Source organism: Coturnix japonica, chromosome 4 (genome assembly GCF_001577835.2).
Source record: "Coturnix japonica isolate 7356 chromosome 4, Coturnix japonica 2.1, whole genome shotgun sequence".
Lineage (NCBI taxonomy): Eukaryota > Metazoa > Chordata > Aves > Galliformes > Phasianidae > Coturnix > Coturnix japonica.
Genome location: NC_029519.1, coordinates 35,726,076 through 35,749,897, shown reverse-complemented (window position 1 = coordinate 35,749,897; position 23,822 = coordinate 35,726,076). Strand labels below are relative to the sequence as shown.

General features: G+C 38.0%; 1 protein-coding gene across 1 annotated transcript in view; it reads left to right on the top strand.

The window, feature by feature from the left end:
* The window catches only part of TENM3 (teneurin transmembrane protein 3), a 968,340-nt gene that overhangs the window by 680,493 nt on the left and 264,025 nt on the right, over nucleotides 1-23,822 (top strand).

Below are 23,822 nucleotides of genomic sequence, written 5' to 3'. Positions count from 1 at the left end.
ATGCTTTTTCTATTAACTTCATGACTTCCTATATGACAGATTCTAAGATGAATAAAGCAAATGAGTAAAAATGAAAATTAGAGCAAAGGCTATTGCCTAAATGTCTAAACTTCGTTTTATAAATGTATTAAACGTGGCTGTACGCCTGTACCAAAGCTGGAGCAATTTTATTTCAACCTAATAGCTTTAACACATTGTGGTAAATGGCAGCGTTGTTTGTGGTGATACTTAGAAAGACACCATTTTTATTTTAAACTACAGGCAATAATGTTTTGTCCTATTTATTTATTGTTTCAACCTCAGTTTGAGAATGTAGAACCATAGTTGTTGTAGTAGCCTTTCCTTTCCTTGGTTCTAGCTGAAAACACCTGTGTATGACATTCACCTCAAAGGGGATTTTGCTTTTTGTGTTGGAATTAATTCTGTGGAGACAGCTGTCTATGTTCAAAACAGCTTTGTCTTATGCTTGGAAAGTTTATTATGGGCAGGAAGCAGGTTTCAAAGGGGGAGGATAGGAGTACATGCTTACCCCCTTTTGGCAGTGGAGATTCTTTTGAATGACTCTTGGTACTTCGAGGCAAAGCAATCTAGAAAAAAAAAGTTGTTGAGCAGTTCTCTGTTTTTTCTTTTGATGAATCTGTGCTGAAACTCACTGCCTTGAGTCTTTCATGATACCCTACCTTAGTGATTTTTTTATGCATGTATATATATACACAATATCCTTAAGAGAGCTGTATCTATACTTTAACCAAGATGTCACTGCTTCAGCTTAGGTATACTTCATTAATAAACTTTAAATTAATAATACTTATTAAAAAAACTAAAGGGCAAAATATCTTGTTACAAGAACCCCTCTGTCAGTGGAAAATGAGAATTTTGTTTTATATTTTGTGTGAGAGAAATCTGAATATATTAGAAAAAGCAGTACTTTGCAGTGGTTAAAATCATGCAAAGAGTGTCTGATGTTTGATACAACTTCAAAGAAGAGTTTAGTCACTAAAAAGGATTACAGTTGATTTATTTATTGATAGGAAGGCCAGCAGTCCAGCTTAAGGAGGTACTAGGACTGCTGTGAGGCTAATGAAATTTTGATGGCTGGAAAGTCCCCTAGGGCTATGAAACATGTATAACTCAGACCGTGTCACGGGTCCCTGTTTCATTGCAGATGTTCTGGAAGTGGTGAAAAGCTTAATCTTCTCTGGTATTTTTCTCTGGATTTTGTTTCCATTGAACCTGGAAGTTTTGGCTCAGAAACGATTTTATAAATGTAGTTGAAATCAGTATGTTAAATGCTCACAGTAGAATTAAAAATATAATTTAAAGGCAGGGATGCAATACCATCCTGGCAGGCGCAGGTGCTTTAATATAAGAACCAAACTGCAGGTGCGAGTTTTCTTAATTTATGGCCTGAAGTTAATAGCTGTGCTAGCATGTGGTTAAAATCTGACAGATACAATAAAGCTTTGAATCCAGAACTACCATTTCAGCCAGTCTTCTCTGCTGTGTTTGAAAGTTTCCTGATTGAATTTCAATTGAATTGTTTTACAGATAAACACATGTATGTGCAGTGTATTTACCTCTAGAGTAGGTAAAGAACAACAGGTTATTGTTACAACAGCAAAACACAACACCAGATCTTGCTTTCCTTACATGAAAGATCTCAGCTCTTCTGTGATGCTGTTCTTCCCCCAGGAAAGTGGCTCTCTGCTTTAAATAGTCTATTGCCATAAGCCACGCTCATTGGAGTTAATGGTACCATTCATGATGATGAGAAGAACTGTGACTTGTACTACAGGTTTATGAATTCAGGATTAACTATTTGCTGAATGTAATTAAGGTTTTCTTCCTCATCAGTTAGGTAGCAACAGAAGCTTGGCATCAAAACACGATTTCCTTCCTTTCAGTTTGTTGTGTGTGTTTGCTCTTGTGAAATAGTTATAGATTGTGCTGCCCTCAAAAAGGCAAAGCTTTAGGTTCTGCTGCATGATTACAGTGAATGAGAGGAAATAATCTGTTGAAGATACTTTTATTCCTGGAGGTCTCAAGTGTGTTTCTAAGATCCTGCCAAAGCCGTCTGAGCTTTTGTGTCTTATTAGCAGGATTAAAATTTTCTTTTAAAAAAAAATAATAATAACTAAAAATACAGTTATAAATGCATTGTGTAGTTATAAATACATTGCATAGTTGTAAATACATTAATAAGCTAGTGAATGCCAGCAGATTTTGTATAGTAAATATCAGAACTGTCATCCAAACATAAGGTATATAGATTCTCACCTCAGAGGTTCGGAGTATTGCCTAGTGTAAATCATTCTGAAAAGAAATATTTTTCTTTGAGCTTGCTAAGTTCCGTATACGACTCTTGGCTTCACATTCATGGAGATTTGTCATGTCAGCCTCTCTGAAGGAGGTCCTGCATCTGTTAATCTGGGCAACCTACCAGTGTCATGTACAGCATGATGTATCAGTTGGAGCACACCAAGCACTCGTGTGCTTCTTGGTCTTCACGATTCTCATTGCAGTTCTCTTGTAGACAAAAGGAGACAAAAAAATAACATATTACATAAAAATGGGTCAGTAAATGGATCAGCATGACATGCACGATGTTCTGTTTCAAAATGCTGCATCAAGAAATGTGTGGTATTTAATTATTCTAGAAGCTGTGGTGTTGAAATTCAAGCAGCCCATCTTTGATATGCATGTCAGTAACTTTTTGTTTTTAGTATGCTCTAAGATTACTAAAGCTTGTATTTTAAAATTGATTAATATTTCAGCAGAATATGAGCAAGAAATTACAGTTAAGTTTCATATAACCATTTTGTTTTAAAGCTCATTATATTTTTAAGGTATCTTAGAATTTGCATAGTTATTTGAATTATTTTTAAATCCATTAAACTGTTGTCTCTAACTTTATGCATCAGCCAAAAGATGTTAGTCAAAACACAAAGGTTGCTAGAGATAGTTTTTTCTAAAGGAAAGCTCTTTACAAAATTATGCTTTCATTTAGTTTAGTTTTTTGTTGTTGTTGTTGTTTTTGTTTGTTTTTAATACATTGCCAGCTTTGTATGCATTTTTGTATTTGTCATGAAGCTCAGGCTATGGCAGTAGTTGTAACTGAAAAGATTTGAGTCATTTCAGTCTTAAGCAGGCCCTTATCACTTTCTACCCCTTTGGAAGCAGTATTAACAGTGTTTCTGAGAGTTAAACCCTGCAGATCAATGTGTGCCACATATTTGACCATACCCACATCCACAAAGAGTAACTAGGTGTACACTTGCACTGGCACTGGCACGTGAAGGTTTATTTTGTTGTTTAGTGAAAGTTTTGCACTGTTGGAGATTTTTTTAAAAAGAAAAAAAAATATAGGAGGATATTAGGAAGTGATAAAATGGAAAAAAAGAAAAAGAAATGGTGAGAGGAGTATGAGTTCGTGGCCTCAGGCAGTCGTTCTGAATTGGTTAGATAAATGATTTGAAACTTGGACCCATTTTTCACAGCTATTGAAAAGCAGATATTGCTAGCAGAACATCCATTGCTGAGGATTTTTGTGAAGAAAAATTACCATCTGATCTGCAGCTTAGGCACCTGCCTGCTTCTGTTCTCCAACCTCAGCCAATTTCTGAAGACAGCATTCTTGTGAATCTAATACTCTCTTGTCCTTCCAGAGTGGTGAATTTACTGGCATTCAGATCTCTGAAAACCAAGAAATACATTGGTAAGATACTTGTCAAGGCATTTTAAATCTGTTCTCACTAACGCAATACATGTATAACATGTACTTGAACTCTGCATTCTTAAATAATGCACATCTTTCAGGTAAGAGTTAGACGTTTTCACATGTTTAACAACCTTCTTTATGCAAAACTTGGAAGAGCTCTACTGAATAGGAGCTGCTTGCACCTACTAGGCAAATGCTGAAGCTACTTATCAAAACCAGCCACATATCTGATGAATTGAATATTCATCTTACTGCCATACCACCATTTACAGCTTCTTCACTCTTTCCTACAGTATTCCATCTAGCAATTATCTACCCCTCATTAAGCATGCCAATGTCTCTTAAATCCTGCTTCGCTGCTAAGAAATTACATGGCCAAGAAATCCATCTGTTTTATTGTTGACAGAACTCAGCTCTGAAGTAATATTTAGTACCTAAACAGGGATATGCATTTTTCTTTGGTTATGTGCACGTGGACAGAAATGCATACACAAAAGGAGTCGTCCCCAATTTTCTGCAGTATTGTTGTACGTTTTCTGCATCTGTGCCAATACTTAGCTTGTTATACTAAGGTTGCACATCTGTGGACATATTTCAGTAAGTCTTCCAAGTGTTAACAGTTAATGGAATTGAGAATTACATTGATGATTCTTTTGGCTAGTGGTAACCATAAGAGGGAATGGCTAGGCTGAACTTTTCCAGTAACATTTTTGAATCTTCTGGATTTCACTGATACAAGTGTCTTTTAACAATGGGTGGGGAACCAAACACAGAAAATGGAAGCAAGGTCAGAATCCTCGGGAGGATTTTACAAAGATACAACTGGAAGAGGCTATGAAGAGAGAGAGTCTGAGAGTAGGGGTGGTTCAGCCTGCAAAAGAGAAGGTTCTGGGAAAACGTCATTGCAGCATTCCAGTTCTTAAGGGGGTCTTTAGGAAAGATGGAGAGGGACTCTGTCAGTGGGAGTAGTGACAGGAGAAGAGACTGTAAACAAAAAGAGGGGAATTTAAAATTATTTACAAGGAAGAAATACTTCATTCAGAAGGTGATGAGTCAGTTGCATGGGCTACCCATAGAAGCTGTGGATGCCCCATTCCTGGAACTCTTCAAGGCCAGGCTGGATGGGGCCAGGGCAACATTGTGTAGTGGAAGATGTCCATACAACGAGGTTAGAACTGTATGATGTTTAAGGTCCCTTCCAACTCAAACCATTCTATAATTCTTTGATTCAATTATAAGATATAATAGGCAATAAAGTGAAAAAGCTCTCCTTTACTTGGCATTCATGTTTATGTACACCAAAGAGTTAATTTATTACTCAGCAATGGCTGGAAGACTGATCATATATTATTCATAAGCTTTCTTGTTTTTGTTTCAGCATTTGCTCAGAGAGTAACTGATCATGTTGTTAACATTTGTACTATTAAATGAAGGATTAGAGGTTACCTAAGTAAAAAAATTTATCCTGCGTGTATAAAGCACCCATAGCCTCTGGGCTTCTTATGACTCATATCTGAGACATCACTGAGGAGGGTATGGTTCCAGAAGGCAAAATTAAAACAAATGGAAAGGACAACTCCAGAAGGGGCAAAGGGAAGGAGAAAGAACTGTTCTAATCAGTTAGCCAGATAATATCCTACAAGAACAAAAAAGCTTGAGAAGTTCATGCTTTGTAACAATAAACACATGTTTGTGTGGAAGTAAGTCTTGTCAGCTGCTTGAGCACTTGATACTGACTCCCTTCTGTGACAGTGTTACCCTTCTTTCTAAAGGAGCATGTTCTAGCGTAATAGGTCTTTGACATGAGGAAGGCTTTGGACCTTCTCTCAGCCCTGATATACTCCCAGACAGAGGCACATGGTCTATGTTCATCTATTGCAAGACAAATGTAGAAATTATTGGAAAAACGCTTGAAGAATAATTAATACTGTTTCATGAGCTGGCAAGCTGAATCAAGTAGTGCTCCACATACTGTGCCATAGATTTTCTTAACAGCTTGAATAGTACAAACTAAACGTTGTAACCTGGAAAAAAATCACTCAGTAGTAAAGTGTGAAAGCTGGGAAAAAAATGATTCCATATGAATATAATTCAGTAAGTACAAGTGCTAAGACATATATTTACATGAGAACAATCAGTTGCCCAAAAGTGAGAAAGACACACGGCTGGATCACAGTCCTTCAAAAAATCATAGAATAATTCAGTTTAGAAAGATATTTTAGGTCATATGGTCCAACCATCTGCTCAAAGCTGGACTAACATTAATTTAGATGATGTTGCTTGAGGCCTTATTCAGTTGAGTTTTGAAAATTTCCAGTACAGATTTCTACATAATTTCTGGGCAGTTGTTGCTGTGCTTTGTCAGCTTCTTTGTGATTTGGGGTTTTTTTTCCTTTATATCTAATTAGAATTTTATTTGCTGTAGCTGTAACCACTGCTTTAAGTCATGGAACACCAAAGTTATTTTCCACTTTTTACCTTCCCCAGGTTGAACAAACCCAGTGGTCTCAGCTTCTCCTTGGGTTGTACAGTTCAATGTTGTCTTGCTCAGCCTCTGCTGAAATCATGCCAGTTTGTATATATATATAAATACTGGGAAGCCCCAAAGTGGATGTTGTATTCCAGATGTGGTCATCAAGTTCTGAACAAATGGGAACTACTCTCTTCCAAGAGAGCGCTGGCTGGCGTTCTGAAAGCAGCCTGCCATGGGGCTAGTTGTTATTGTTGCAAGGGTTAGTTGTTATTGTTGCAAGGGCTCGCTGCTGACTCCTGCTCAACTTCTTGTTCAGCTTGACTCCCCAAGTCCTTTACTACAAAGCTGCATTCCAGCAGATTCACAGCCGGTGCTGTGAGATGACGTTATTCTGCCTTTGGAATTCATCAGCTTCTTTCTGCCCATTCTCACAGCCTGTTGAGATCCCTCTGAAAGGCAGTCTTGCCCTGCAGCATGTTGATCACTCTCTGCAACTTGGCACCATCCACAAACTTGCTGAGGGCACGTTTCATTCTCAGCATGTTAAATGTAATACAAACATAAAACAGCGTCAGCCCCAGTATTAGCCCCTGAAGAAGGCAGTTATTTAATGCCAACACTTTGTCTTTGAGCTACTGAGTGCTATTCTTTCTGTCTGATTATCCAAACACTTTTCTGTACACTGCACCTGCAACCCACCTGTTGCAAGGGGAAAAAGTCAAGAGTGAACATCATCTACTTCTTTCCCTTTGTCTGCTAAGACAGATCATAGGCAGTCAAGTTGTTTGGGAATTATCTGCTTTTGGGAAATCCATGCTGGCTGTTATCAAGCATTTCCTTCTCCTGGATCCCTAGAAGGATAACTTCAGCAGTATTTTGTTCAGTACTTGTCCCTGGGGAGCTGGGGTGAGTCTGACAGCCTCTACCTGCTCACGTACTCCTTGCACTTTTTAAAGATGAAATGACTTCTGCCTTCCAGAATGTCATCAGGAACCTCTTCACCTTGCCATGACACTCCAAGGACTCTCATTGTCATTAATTGGCTTTGTCAGCACCCACACACATCTTCTGTCGGGTCACCTGGCCTTGTGCATGCCCAGCTGGGGTAGCTGGTGCTAACAGTTCTTCCTCTGCCCCAGTGCTTATTACCTGGGATTGAGCCATTGACTTTCCTGTCCCTAGACCTGCGTGCCTACGAAGCGTTTCTGCAGCTCTCCCATGTAGCCAGGTTAGAGTAGAGTGTAAACATTTGTCAGCTGTGTTTTCTGTGACACATGAGGATTTCTTCAACAACCTTGTGGCATGTCATTTATATGCTCTACAGCTGAAGTAATCCTAGTACTGCACTCAGCAGTGCCAAGACAGAAATGCTTTTTATCTGTGACTGGCGTTGGCACTGCATTTTGAAGGAAATGCCAGCCAACAAGAAGCCTAGGGAAAGGTTTACGAGAACAGTCAGGAGTTTTACACATAAGACATATTGATGCTATTATAAAGGTGTATGGCAAAGAGGACAAGAAGCAAATGATACAAGTAGTGGAAAGAAGTTAACTCAGACGAAGTAGCTCCAAGGAGAATTCAGTGAAAGAGATTGCTTAGAACCATGCAAATATTTCATCATCTAAAATATTTTCCAGGGTGTTTTCAAATTGGTTTTGGTCAGCTTGTCAGCATAGTTCCCGTCAGTCCTGTTTTGTGGGAGAGGATGAACAGAAGAACTTGTTCAGCTTCCCTCGGGTTTTATTTTCTGTAAGTCAAGCGTGTTATCATTTGACCTAAAAATTACTCAGCAGGAAATGGGTTTAGAAAACAAAAGCTATAAGAAAGTACCTCTGCAGTTTGTTTTAATATTAATATCTTAATTGTTCTTCAAATTGTAAATAGTTAACTTTTGGTAGATTCATTTTAGGCTTGCTGTACAAATATTGCTGTTAGAACCTCTACAAAAAATGTGTTCTGGACATGCTTACGCAAGAAAATCTGAAAGAGAAAACAGTTGTTTTTCATTTGAGTTGTGTTTTAATTGTGAGGTAGCCATGAAAGCAAAGCGTGCTTTTGCACGTCTGTAAACTGATGATCTCTGCTGTTTTGATTTGGAATGTTGTTTTGATGTCCTTGAAAAAATCACAGTGGTAGCAGTAAATTGTTTTAATTAATGAATTAGAGAGCAGCAGAATTGCTGAATCAGGTTTATTGATGCAATTATCATTGAAATAAAAAGGAGGAAAAAAAAAAACAACTTGTCATAGCTGTTTGATTGTTTCATCTACTGTCATTTGAAAGCGACTTTCTCTGCAACAACTCCTTCACCTATTCATATTTACATGGATATAAAGGTATGTGTATACATATGCACATACTGATATAAACTTATATATTTATGTAATCATTAGGCAAAACTAAAGTAATAATATGAAGTCTAAAGAGTAGTTCTTTATACTTCTTTTCAGAGTAGGCATTCATATTCAGTAGTTTAAGAGGCAGTATGATTTTGATTTGAAAAAAGATTTTAAGTGCTTTTTCTCGAAGTATTAAATGTTACATAATTGAGAAATAATCTAACTGTGATTTTGTCTTTAAAGTGAATGCAGGCTGTACTATTGTCAGCTGATCAGTAGCAATCCTAGGTTACAGTCTTTATATGGTGGTCAAATATTAGATGCAGAAATTAAGCACAGACTCGAAGTTGTCAATATTTTTTATATTTTATTTTAATTAAAATGGCTTTAAATGCTTTTGAAATAGACTGCTCTTGAAAAACTGTTATAAAACCATGTGTAGATGTATTTTGATGCTTTCTAGGTGATAAGTTCTATTTATTTCAGATGACAGTTCAGCTTGAAGTTAAATACCATGTGGAATTTGGAAATGAATAATTCCTTTTACAATTATTAGATCATTATCTGTTGAACCTGTTAGAATTTTCATTTATATAATCTGCCTGATTTGTTGGCAAAATGTAAGATTTTTTTTTCTCAGTTTAGGTTGGAAGAAGATGTGATTCCAATCCCTCGGGAAAGGAAATGTTTGTTAAGAACAGTAGTGTTTATTGTTATCTTTTTCCCCCTCTCATTGAGTACAGCGCTTTCATGGTAAATTATCTAAGCTTTGTGTCTAGTTGGCTTTTGTTTACACTTGTTTGCTGTTGTTTTCACTTGTATGTTATAGTGTGTTACTGGTACAGTGACATCAAGGAGAATCATTTTCTCTCCCTTCACATTCAAAACCTTTCAGTGGAAGAGCCTTCAATGCCTGCTGCACTCATTATGTTAGGCCGGGATTCCACACAATATTTGGGAATTTGAAAAATACTAACCAAGGTCTTGTTTTAATTCTTTATTGTTTGATTTCCTAGTTGTGTGAGAGTTAGGAAACATAAGGAGAACAGTGTGAATGAATTACAGATTAACTTTTGAATGCACAGTTGGGTAACAGGTATATCTTACATCCTCAGTGAGAGTATGCACAATGGTTTGCAGTTTTCTTAGGGTTGGAGGCTCTGTGCAGCTGTTGGCTGAGCCCTCCCTTGGGTACTGTGGCTGCTGAGTAGGTACATCCGAGATAAAATGCGAGTCCTTCCACCTCTGGAGCAACTGACTCAGGAAGATGTTACATGCCGTCGGGCCACTACAGAGTAAGGTCAATAGGCTGACTGCTTTGGGTGGCTGTATTGTGATCACTGTCTACCATTTGGGGTAAAATAGACGCGTGAGCATGCATATATGTGCATATTATCCTTGCTAGATCTTTTCTAACAGCTTCATTTTTAGAGCTTATACATACTTTTTTGTACTGATTAATCAAAGAGGGTGAAAGACCTTTCTTCTTCTTCAAATGATCTAGAAACTTCAAAGCATGTCCATAATGAATCTGTGTGCAGTCATGAACACAGGCACAGGAAAGTTATTCTGATGTTATGCACTCTGCCACTGACCTACTATATTCTGAAAAAGTTCTTCCATAAATCCAGTGCTCCTGTAAACTGTTTTATAGTTATAAATCAAATGTTATATCATTGCTAATGATGTACTACATGGTCTCAATCTTCACCTGGGACAGATAGTTTAAAGAAGAATTCCTTACAGAACTTGAATTCCTTTTTGCAGTGGGTTTCACTGAACTAAAATGGTCACCTGTGCAGTTTGTTGAAAAATAGCAGAAATCAGATGTTCAAGATCCTTTTCGGTGAGAGTAAGTCATTGGAGGTCATTTGAATTGTCTTTTCTGCTTGCTATAGCAGAAGGTTATTTAATGAGTCAAAATATTTTATTGTCTTTCAAGGTCTTTTATATATCCAAAATTTTGAAGGCACCTAGCTTGAAATGAGTTGGAAAAGAATAGTCTCTGTCATCTGTGTGTGTTTGGATGGTATCCAGTCACCTTCCATACACACTGGACTAGAATTGCTCAAGCCACTAAGTTCATCATTGCATGATCACTGTATGATTCCTTCTATGAGGAGATTTATCTAAAATTGGTTAAAAGCTGCACTCAGTGGGGAATTCTGCTGCTCGTTCCCTTAACTACTTTAGCTGCAGAGAACATATGATGTCTTTTTCATTAACTGACTTTGCTGCTTGTTTGCTTTCAGTGGAGTTGTAGGAGATTTTTATATTGTTTTGTAAACTCAATATTGCTGGATCCTGACTGCTTATGGCAATTGAGATGAGATTAGATGCTTTTGTTAACAGGCCCCAGACTTTAAATTTATAGGGACTAGGCACCATCTGCTCTCAATTAAAGGTCCTGAGCTCTGAAATTAATTCCTTTCAGTAGTCCATTAGGTTCAATCTTTTGACTTGAAGTCATGATAAGGCTATATTAGCCTCTTGAGCCTTGGAAAAGTGAGGAGTTCATGCAGGGACAGTACTAGATATTTCTTTTAGTCCTTGATCAGTGTAGTTAGAAGGCAGAAAGCAATGGTTGCTTCTCCATTTTATAGACTGAAATTTTTGGAAAGTGCCCTACAGCTCAAATCCTCACAAGCTGTAACAGGACTGGTGCTCCTTAATCACTTAATTGCTATTAAAAATCCTTCCCATAAAAATCAATTTAATAAAAAAATGTTGACTAAGTTTATAGGAAAACTTGTAGTAAAAGCGGGTAAAGAAGTCTGTTGCTCTCATACTCTATCTGCCCCACAGATAAGCTGTGTCTTGCCTCAGCTGTCTTTCATTGATTCTGTTTGGAGCTGCAAAATCATGGGGAATTTAGCAGAAATCCTGGTCCTAGACTTGGTCTCTGTGTGCTTTTGTGGAATTTATATATCATGTGGTGTGGAGAAGTTGCAGGAAATAAATGGATGGATGAGCAAATGGGTTCACATTTTTGTGGCTGTAACTCTTGTTGCCCACTCTCCTTTCCTTTCTGTATTTAGCTCAAAATTGAGACTTGCTCTATAAGAATACAGTAGGAAATGTGATAGATTGGAGAGAACCTATAGAAACAAGCTTTTTTTGTTCCTAAAGAAAAGCTCAAAGACACCAAATAACTTAGCTGGTTGTTTAAATTTCATGTCAGTACTTCATAAACATAAAAATAAATTTTGAAGGTTTCAAGATCTAGTGGGTCCTCAGCAGGCATTGGTTTAATGCATACAGTGCTTGTCATTTTCTGGAAGACAGTTTGCAAGAATACTGATTTTGAGACAGGAGTCTTTTTGACATGTAAGAGTATTCCTGTGTTATCCCCAAATGAGATTTATTAGACTGTTTTGGGATGTGCTGGCCACTAGCTTATGAGCAGAAGCGAGCAGGGAAGAGAGTTCACATGCCTGTTTTTATTCATATCTAACAACCTCCATGACATAAAAATGCAGTGGTGTTGACTTCATACGGGGAGCGAACAAAGTCAAAGTGACTGCCAGCTCAGCGTAGATGGAATGAGTTGTGACTGTTCCACCTCTGTGTTGCTTGTTGGCGACCTGTCAGCCAGAGGTTAAACCCAGGAGCTCAGTCTTTTATTACTTCTTCTCAATATTTTCCTTATGTTCACCGAACTGTCTATCTAGCTCATAAATTTCTCATTCATGGGGCAGTGAGGATGCTTATCTAGTCTCAGTGCTTCTGAAGTTTACACCTTCAAGGCTCACTTCAATGCCATTTCCTTCTGCCATCTTTATGCTGCCGAGGCAGTTTTATGTAGCTGTGTCACTCCTCTGTTTTTGAGGTTGCCAGAAGATGGCCGTGCCTGCCAGCTGAGCCCTCTAACTGTTATCTGAAGTACTGGCTGTAAAAGGCTGAATTACTCTTTTTCATGGCCATGGAGGAAAAAAAAACAAACAAACCTCTTTTTGTTATTTAGTGGTTAAAATTGTTATTCCCCACAAGGTCGTGTTTCAGACAGCAACCTGTTGTCTTTAGGCATAGTATGTTGTCTTTAAAAAGAGATTCACTGCCGCCTACATATAGCCATATAATGGCTTTTAAATTGGCTTCATAAACAACTCGGTAAGAAAAATACTTCTTTCCATTGCTGCATGCAATTAATAGCTCATAAGATTAAATAACTTGAGGGATCCCTGCTTTTTTTAACATCACTTAAATTAGGATAATATCAGAGTCCCCATGATCCTAGGCATTTCTGAGGGATGCCTGGATGGCTCTACAATCTGGTGACACAGCCATACGTGTAGAAATGCAGTTTTAGTTGTTACAAATGCCCAACTACGTTTTTGAAAAGACACGTTAGAACTCTTTGTGTCTATGTGGTTGGGTTTTTGTTCTATTTTTTCTTGATGTAACATATCAGATTAAGCTGTTAATTGAACTTAATCATAAGACGCTGAATTGTCCACTTTCAATGCATTAATAGTATTCTCCTTAACTAGTGTATCATCTTTGCATATCCGAGACCCAGTGAACAAATTTGAACAGCTATAACAATATTGAAAATACGGAAAGAAAGACCATGTGCTTCTACTTAGCACAATGCTCTTATAAAATAAAACACCATTTCTTTCTTGTTTTCTTACAAGTTATTTTTTCTGTGCAATATCAGTTATATTTCTTCTTTCTGAAAAGCTGATGAGCTTACCATAGGTTAGAGTGGATTTTTTTTCTTCTCTGATCAGCTCTAACCAATTGAATGTTTCATCCTTTTTTTTGTAGGTATTTCCACATTATAAAAGAAAGCACTAAGAAGCATTCTGATAAATAATTGCATTAAAAAAGAATTTACTGTAATACAGTTTTGCTGCAGCTGGAGAGTTAATTGAACTCAAAAGATTTTGGGTTTGTTTTCAGTGAGAAAATATCTGTGCTCAGTAAATACAAGACAGTGTCAATTGGGGAACTGGATTACATGATACTGTGCTGATTTTGGTTATGCCAGAATTCATAATATGAATTTGGATTAATCATTCAGCTGACACGATGCTATCAATTATCTGAAAATCCAGTTTTGAATGTGATTTGAAACAGATTAGAATCAGAACAGAGTGCACTAAAAGGTAAGGAAGAAAAATATTGCGTTCACATTCAAAACAGAATTGCTTTCTGAATGTTTGTTCTCATGCTCTGGTTTTACTTGTATGGAACTATGATTCTCCTCTCCAGAACGATATTATGAAGTACCTTGTAGCATATTTTTACTTCAAGTAAGTGACAATCCTACACTGCCTTTAAAATGAGCAAACAGCCTGCCCACCTTCTCCAAAAAAGAACCTGCCACCTTTTTTAACTTTGTGGACCTGCTTTGCTTGTTAAATCAAGCTGATCTAATCTTCTCCGTGTTGTTTTTGTATCTCTATTACCTCAGGCTGTGCTCTCATCAGACTTTACAAGCTAAGTGGACTTGAGTTTTGGATAGTCTGTGGAAATAATCAACGAAAATGTACCATACTCCTGGATGTGATGATAATGGTTCATTATGTCCATTAAATTTAGTACTGAATCAGTGCTGAGTACTCTGCTGTGAGTTAAGGTTAGATTCAGTGTCCTGATCACTTGCAATTACTCAAGCATAAGTGTTAGCTCAGCTAAACTCCAATCCCAGTGACTTTTGTTCTGCTTATCATTTTCTTCTGAGCTTTACACATGGTAAGCCTTCAAAGTCTTTGCTTTGAAGTCAGAGATTCTGCAATGAAGTCCTGGTTTGGTCACTAACTTGCTGGCTCTGCATCTGCAAATTACTTCCTCTTTCTGAATTTGTTTTTTTTTCTGCTTCTAAGTGGACACAGTATTGCTTTCTATCGTTACCATTTTAGCCTTCTTATACAAAAGGATTTGAAAAAGTTAAGTATCATTTTTTATAAATACACACATATATAAATACAGATGTGCTTGTATATGAATTAAAATACATGTGCAGCTGTTTTAAAACTACTTATATAACCTTCACAAATTCAGAAGGGTTTCTGAATCCTGCAAGTAATATAAATGAGTTATTATCAAATATAAAAATATGTATCTAGATTATTTTGAGATTGTGGTAAAACTACTGAACGAATTGTAAGAGACATGTGGATGCCTACTTTTGCGTATTTTGACTAAACTGAAGTAGTTTTCTGTGTTCTTTGAGCATCTGTCAAAGTGCTATCACTGTAAATGTGTTCTTTATCTATTTGTAGAAGAGCAAAAAAGCAGAGATGTCACTGCCCTTTCTTTGGTTACATGCCACCTCCCATCATAGCAGGGTACAGCTAAACTAATTTTCTCATGCAAGCTGTGGCTAAATTGCTAGTAACTTTCTGGATTGATTCTTTTGATTTTATCAGTGCTTTTAGATCAAGTACTGACATTTTTCACACTTTCGTGTCATACTGTTTTTATGTTTTCTCTTATCTCTTGTTCCGTACTCTTCAACCTGCGGCTTCAAATTCTATCCATTCAGTTTCAGACTAATTTCCTTTTTAAAACAAAAGTGCACAAGTGTTTCTGCCTCCTGTTCTGCAGAGTTGTGCATACTGCTCACTGTGCTTGTTGCACAGAATATGAGAGAGCAGAGATTAAACTAACTCTCCAAAACTATATGTACTGTTTTCATAAGATCTAAATGAAGTAATGGCCTTTTCTCTCTTCTTCGTCATTCCACTAAAATCATGGGAACCATTTGTCTTTGGATAGACAAGCCAGACTCCATTCTTGCACAAGATGAATGTGCTAGGGAGTGAACAACCAGTGATTCTTGAAAATGGGAGCAGATGCTTAACTTTTTGCCTTTGCAGATGGATGTTAAGAGGGACCACACTCAACCTAGCATCACAGGTTATGGATGGAGCTTTACTCCTTTTTTATACGTTTGAGGTTAAAGAAGATGTCTCTGATTTCCAGCAGTGACAGGTAGCCTAACACAGCTTGCTTCTTACCACCCTTGTAGGTCGGGATTAGTTGCAATAGCAGCCGACACCAGAGCACTGACATTGAGCACATATCGCTGATGGTTTTAGATATTTGCTTCCCCTCCTGGATTAGATTTTCTGTGTGACAATTAGCAAATCTCTGCCCTGGATTTGGCAGTCAATATTGCAGAGAAGAAAGCGATGTCTGACAGAACATGTCAGAGCCCTCTTCGCTTGGGGCATTGCATTTTGGAGCTGCTTTGCTCCCTCTTGGAGTGCTCTGACACCATCCTAAGTGTTCTTATTCTTTCTTATTCTTATTCTATTTCTTTGTTATTCATTCTGTATTTTCTTGTAGATACCTTCCTTGCCTCTCCTCAGAGAGAGTCTTCTAACCTCATTTTTTGTTTAGAATCCCCAGATGATGACACAACAGACTAAAAGAGAAAATGTCTGTGTTCATATTATCTCCTCATTCTGAAATGTAGGTTGATTTCAGCTATTCAGGTTGCTTACATTTGAGAGGATTCCAGAAAATCCATAGCATTCTTGTTAGTCTTTTTCATCGGCTGCACAACTTTTTAACTTGCAAGTCGTTGGGCTACCTTCTGAACCTTCAAGCAGCATTCTATTTTAGAGTTACCAAGTGACCAGTAACACAGCAATAAAAAGGCTTTTTGAGGAGAGAAGTGCCATAAGATATCTGCCAGTTATGCAAGTGCAGTTGAGGAGAGACCAAATCCATGTGCAGGTTGACTGATATCCAGAGGTCACGTGATGGCTGCAGCGCCAATGAAGATATCATGAAGGGAGCAATGTATCAGCTAACACTAATCTAGATGGCAGTTTGATGGAGTTGTGATGAACTGTGGATCAGCCAGTGCTGTCAGGTGAGAATAAAATCTAACCCTGTGGATGGTTGGAGATCTTAAATCACACGTGCATATCAAAGGCTTGCTCAGACTTCCCTCAGAGCTACTGCAGGTTTGGCTAGAGTTTGTGTCCTGCCCGTCCAGTAACCTCCTGAACAAAAGGATCAGGCTGCTTTTACTGGATAATTTTTGACCTCATGGCTGGAGCCTGTGAAAGTGTGGAAATCCTTTGCTTTCTTTTTTACTGTGCCTGCTTCACATGCACCGTTTGCAGTTCCTGGAGTTGAAATTTGTCATGCTGACCAACACAGTGTTGTTTTGTATTGTTTTTGTGCCAGACATTGGAGAACAAGTCCTAAAAAACAACACACTTGAAAGCTGGAAGCATGTGACATTCATTCATCTCATCTCTGCCGGGAAGGAGTCTGTCTTGTAAGGCGATCTTATCACCTAAGCTCCATTTCCATGGGCTCTGCAGTGATCTGGCACTTTCAGAGAAGGATGACTTAGAAGAGGTGGATGAAGGGTTTTTGTGGCAGTGTTAGGGAGGGACCTATCTGTGAAAGATTTATTTGCTACAGAAAAGAATACAACATTCATAATTTGTGCTTAGAGATTATTGCCAGATATCTTCATTTTTTTAATTTTTCCCATTCTCATTTCTGTGGTTTTTTGATTGCCAGGGGTGTGCTTGAGCTTAGCTGGGACAGGGCTACTGTCAGAGTTCCTTATTGTTCAAGCAGATTTCAAATACTAGAGCTGTTACCAGTCATCCTATGTGCAATCCCTTGTCTTACACAAAGCATAACTTGCAGAGCCAAGCTCCCATCTGATCCAGCCTCTAAGGTTGGACTCAAGTATCAGTGTACTACAAATCACTTGACCGTACAGTGCAGATTCAAAGAATCCTTTAGCAAAGCAGAAAGCATCATGACTTCTTCCTTAAAGTGGAAGACTCTTACAAATGAGATTCAGGCAATTTGGATTCAAAGGGAGTTTCAGCACCACAGCGCCTAGTCAGGAAGGATCAAGCTTCTTTGCTCTGCCAAGTCTTTGTAGCAGTATTTGGTACTGGAACTCCAGGACAATCTGGTGTTTTCTTCCACTTCATAACTACAGAAATTCTTTAGGAATCTCTCTCGAACATTATAGTAAATCTTATATAATATCATGCATGTATTCAGTACTCCTTATATTTTTTCAAGTAATGTTTGGGGTTAAGTTAAGTATAAGGACAATTGACTTTCTTATTCCACTTCAAAACCAGCAAGGGACCCAAGTCACACTGTTCTCCCTGACAAAATAGGATTAAAATCAGCAAATATGTAGCTAGACTTGAAATATGTCAGTTTAAAACTATTGTGCTGAAAAGCTTGCAACTTTAAAGTAGGCAGTAGAGTGTGAAAAGGCTGAACAAACTGCTGAGTAAATTCATTCAGAGACTAAATGATTCAATATTATCCAGTACACATTGTCACAGCATCAATTAATATCAAGTTACTCTTCTTGGTAGCATTTTGTGCAATTGCTATAACCTGAATATTGAGAACTAGATTAGTCAATCTTACTTCAAACTGATCAGCGATATCTGCAGAAATGGGAGAAACATACTTCCAAGCTCCTGGCTTTTCTTAAATTGAAAGAGAATATTCACATATGTAAATGTACGTTTTTGACAAAACAATGAAAGCCTTTAAGACTTAATGGTTGTACAATAGCATGCTTCATTGCAATGCAAATATGAACTTTAAAGTAAAGTGCTGGGCTTTAAAATTGTTATCTACACTATTTTTTATTCTCTGAAACTAATAAAATTTATCTTGTGGTCTTCGGGAACTATAGTCACAGGTCATGCAATTGTATTTAAAGAACTTTAGATGAAAACCTTTATAGAAAGCATTTCAATGTGTCTATGGATATATTAAAAACTTAATATCAAAGAATACATCAAGGAGTAAAAAAGTTACTAAAGCACTCCCCTGTGCTGCGATTAATTTGTATATTATCAAGGTCTTTATTATGAATGCAGTTCTTAATGTAGGTCTGTAATAAACAGAGTGTAATTGAATTTTCAATATTTTGCCACTAGGGAGTAATTTTCTTACAAGACCTCTGCTCCATCTTCTGGCTAATTGTCAGTAGTTACTCAGTATTACTGTATTAATGTCACCAAACAGTGAAAACAGAGCCTACCTGTTTCCAGTACGCATAGGGACATTTAATTCCTGTTCTTATCCATTTACTGGCTTTGGGCTGTGTGCCTTATGGCTTGCACCTTTATTAACAGCATGATGTTCTTTGAAAATGACTGTGGACATGACTGTAAACTTGGATTTGTATAAGGTTTCAATCAAACTTAGTATTCCACATGATGAAAACAGAGACAACCACAGCATTAGGATTTTCAGATTTTCAGGAGGAGCTGCAAACACTGCACTGGACGAGATTAGCATTACAGTCTCAATTCATTGCAGTGGTTCACAGTGCAAATGAACCAAATGCTCATTTTGTGAAGGGAGAGAAAGCAATTTGTTGGGGGTGTGGAAATGTATGTGAAGTATGAAATACTCATAAAATAATAGCTTCACATCTCTCTGTGCTTGTTGGGCCTCACCTACTGATTGGTGTTACTGTCCACCATTGGCATTCACAAATGAGACATGTTTTGGCCCAAGATTGCTGGGAAGAAAGCTCCTATGTTACTGAAATCAGAAGTGGAGAATATATCCTCTGAAGTAACAGCTGCAGAACTGTTTCGGGTTTTTTCTATTAAGCAGTAAAGATGAGGGAAAGACCTCATATATATTTTCAGGTACAAAACCTATGGTAAGAAGCAGGGAATGTGTTTGAGGGTTATTCTGTCAGTAGGTCAGGAAGTAATGTGCTAATTGCTGCAAGATACTCTTCTTGGCATTAGGGGAGCTGAGCGCTGGTGGAGATGTCTTGGGAAGGCTGAGAATCTGCTTCCCAGAGGCTTTAGAAATGGGTAGTGTTCTATTAACCTTCTCACTGTCTTATTCATTCCCATGAATCTGTGCTCCCTACAGATTACTGTAAACAATGTGTAAAAAAAAAAAGGTGCATAGCAGAAGCTGACAAAAATAAAAAGTCTAACATCAGCCACCTATTCTAGTACTTTAGTTCGCCTTAAATAAAGTTTAGTAAAAAGGAATTAGTTATTTTCCTTACTGTTTTAAAAGTGATTATCGCTAAACTACTCAGGGTTTTTGGTTGTGTGTTTTCATCAGTATCCACATCAGGTAAATGAAGACAGAGCAGAGTCACGACTTGTTGAAATCATTAGAAGGCCCTTAAAAATACACTATCACATAGTAATGCCTATAACAATATTTAGATTCTACATTAACATTGGCAAGCTGGATTTTTAGAATAGTTTTTGTAATTTAATTACCTTCTTTGACATATGCCAACATGAGAACCTGCCAGGTTTCCTGATATCCAAGTGCTGTATAGGCCAAACTTCTGTGTTAGCATGAGAAAAAGAGTCCCATTCTTAAAAAAAATAAAAAAGAATTACTATTTTTATTTTTTTTTTTTCAGAATGAGTCTGGCAAATCAGGGAACGCTGCTAAGCATATTTGTAGCCTAAGAAGTGATTGCAGTGAGCACTATAACCAGAATATTTGTTTTTAGATGGGTAGATAGTTGGTGGAATCATTTTAAATTAAAGGAAGGGAGATGTAGATTGGATGTCAGGGAAGTTCTTCACTGAGAGTGGTGATGTGCTGGCACAGGTTGCCCAGAAGGTCTGTGAATGCCCCATCCTGGAGATGTTCAAGGCCCAGCTGGTTGGGCCCTGGGCAATCTGATCATGTATTTGATTCAGCAGCTTGCAGCCCTGCCTGTGGCAGGGGGGTTGGAAGTTAGTGATCCTTGAGGTCCTTTCCAAACCAAGTCATGCTATGATTCTGAATGAGAAGGGCCTGAAGTTTAGATTTTCCACCAATGACCAGTTTTCCTGTTGTCTCTTTTACTAGGAATTATCAGCCTGTGATAACCTTAATCAGGAATCTATTTTTATTTTTTTCTCCTCTAACTTAGAGATGGAAATACAGAGAATGTGTTAGGGCAGGAATTGCTGTTTGACTGCAGTCATGCTCTCCTCACCTCTGCAAACCCATCCAGGGCTTTCTTATTCCAGCTGCCATTCAGAAAATGACATGCTGGGGCAGCACATTGGTAGGAGGAATCAGAAGCTGGGGCACCTTTGAAGCAGGAGAAGAGGGGAGATCAGCAGTGCTGCCAGGTGGTGTGGAGTAGTGGCCAAATGGGGCCTGGCACTTGTGCGTGTAGATACAGAACAGCTCAGCAGGAGTAAAGTGGCTTCAGGACTAAGGCAAAGGAAGATTTAAGTCTGTACAGCCTTTGAACAGAAGGAGCAACTCAGACAGGTTTTTAAGGTGTAGAAGTGGAGAATTATTTCTTAAATAAGGAATTGCAATAATAACTTCATGTTCAATTTATTAACAGTATTAAATGATACCGTAGTTGTTGGTCTTTTATAAAAAACAAGCATGTAAGACATGAACTCAGGTTCAGTAGCAAGATTGTAGCAGTGGTATCCTTTATAATGTTCTCACTGTAATTTTGGAGGTTGAAATGGAGGTGCAGAGGCCACAAACTCCTTGTCATCCATTGGGATGGCTTGCACTTTCCTACTCAATTTGCTCAATACAGTTCTCTGTAAAACATGCTTGCAATTCTGCGTACTACGTGCTAATTGTACCTGAGCTCTTCCTCCAGCATAAAGCATCTGCATGCTTTTGATTCTTTCATGTTATTATGCAAAGGATATTTGCCCTGAAAATGCTTTATAATAACTCTGCAGCATTCACATGCCTCCTGGAAACCTTACAAGAAGTTCAAAGCGAGGAAAATCCTTCATTTCCCCCCGGTCTTTTTTGGCACAAGCACTAGGACTCTGCTTTTATCAGACCTGTCAGGTTTCATGATTTCAGTAGGAGATTGGTTTCTTCACTACTGTTCCTCTACCCTTTGCTAATGCATCCTCTGTACAAGAAAACTGCTGGAACTTCCGTGCCCTGCTCAAACTGACCAGCTGCTTTGGTGCCTAGGGGCCTGCAGCAGCGCCTCATAGCAAGGCTGTGCACTGTGAAAGCCCTTATAATGGGCTGAGCCACTGCTTTGGCCTGGTGTTGCTGTGCCTCTCCCCCATTGCATTTCTGTAACCTGGACTGGAGAAGTCACAGGCTGTTTCATTGCTCACAGTGCATAATTTGTTTAACTTCATAAGTCCCCTTCCTATGCTTGCTTTGTGACCGAGTGCTTTTCTGTTTCTCTCCTCAAGTCTTTTATCTGTGTGTTTTTAAATGCTTCGTGCTTACTTAAGGTGTCGCAATGCAGCCACATCTCCGAGGCAGATGATGGTGTGGTCCTTCCTCAGGTATGTATTGGAAATGTCAAGACTGGTCTACTAATAGGGGCTAACTGGGTTTTCTTTCTTCAGTGTCAGGGAAGGCATTGGTTATAAGGAGAGCAAGTATGTAATTCTTTGCTAGTATTTTGTAGCTAAGGAGTTAAGATCTTTTTGTCAAGTAGTACACAAACAGGTAGAAGGCACCTCTGAAGACAGATGTGGAAATTTCAGTCAAGATCTATCCACTTATCACCAATGAAAAAATCACTACAGGTTCTGGGTTATATTCCTTCAGCATCAAGATGGTTTTGGTAGCCAGTAGGTGGACAGTAATTGGACTGAAAATTGGATGGTGAGGTCATTTACCATGACAACACATAGAGTGAGAATTACTGCTTCGCTTGAGCGCACACGCTACTTTTTTTTTTTTTTTTTTTTTTTTTGCAACAGATGTAAATTAGGAAAAAAAAGTTCAGAAATGGGTGGAGGTTTACAGCATCTCTCATTTTGACCGGCTGGTTCACTTTCGTGGACTGGGTGAGATATAATGTCAGTTCTGCTGGGAGCTCCTGGCAATTCTCAAACTACATCCTTGAAATAAATTTGCATAGCTCCTGTTGAAATAACAAGGACATGCAAATATCAATTTGAGATTTAGATGTGTGCTGTGTTTTTTGCTTTTCAGGTGGATAATGAGTCTCTTCTGGCCCATAGGGTGAGAATAATAACAAGATATATAACATAAAGAAGGCAAGAGCAAACTAGGAATGAGGTTCTGGTGGGGGAATTAGTTGGGTTTCTCAGGGCCCATGCTATATAATTTAGGTCTAGTGTGCATCAGGGACACAGCATAACCCCGGTTAAGACCTCAAAATGTAAACTTGGGCAGTTAAATTAACACTTTTTTTTTTTTTTTTTTTTTCCAGAATCACTTAAGGCTAACAGAAATTTAGCACTCAAGATGTGATTGATATCCAGCTTCTGAAATACAAAAATTATTAGTAAAATATGTAAAAATCATTCCTTTAAGAAATAATCCTGCCAACTGAAAGGGCAAACTGCTCTTTACTCAGTCTCATAAGCTGGAGAAGAATTATTAATAAAATTCAAGCATTAAGTCTTCTTGATATATATTTTCTTGCATTGTTACAAACAAACATGCAATTAGAACATGTGCATTTCCCAGTTCCTATAAGAAATAGTGCGATGAAGTTGCTAGGGATACTGCCTTGAAAATCAAAGCAGCACCGAGTGTTTTCTCCTCCTTTATTCTTTCTGTAGTGTAAGATGTTAGCATAAGAGTAGCCTGGGTTTTCTTTGGTTTTAAGCTTTAAGGTGTTGTCAGTGATGGCAAATGTGTTTGGTATTACTCATAGCTTTTTATGTTTATTTCCCACTCTTCCTAAATATGAGTCTCATTCTCATACATCATCTCTGCGTTATTACTGCTTTTCTAGTTCCCTAAGATCATGTCTGTAGTAGAAAAGTCCCTCTGATAAGTGCTTCTATTTGATCTGTCTAACTAATGTTTTCCAAATGTGTTAAAGCAGATGCATGGATTCTGTTTAACTTGAAGTATTGGTACTGGGGGATTCATCTCCCTTCAGGTATGTCTTGTTTCTGTGTTCTTCAGCAGATCTTGTTTCCAAGTCAATTGCTGCCCACCTCCTTTCTTTTTTCTTGAGTACTTAGTGAACTGGAATCTTTATGCGTTCCATCCTTACCAGTAAAGACTAATAACTATTTGTGTATTAGATTTATGTCAGCTGTTTCTTTCTCATGGTTATTGCTAAATGGTTTTGCTTTCCATTAAATCAGTGATTTTTAAGTTTTCGCATCTAGGAATATTTTACACTCATATGCTCAGTGTATGTTAGCACGGTAAGAGTTTGTCTGAACCGAGGTGATGCCTGTAGCTCTTTGTAATTGATGGAATTTAACCAGAATGTGGTTAAATACTTCAGGGCATAAGTAGATGCCTAGGTGATGTCAGGTAGTTTGCTCATGAGCATGTCTTTGACAGAAGAGGAAGGCATTTAGAAGTATTATACCAGAATTCAGTTGTGTGTCTGGATTACCAG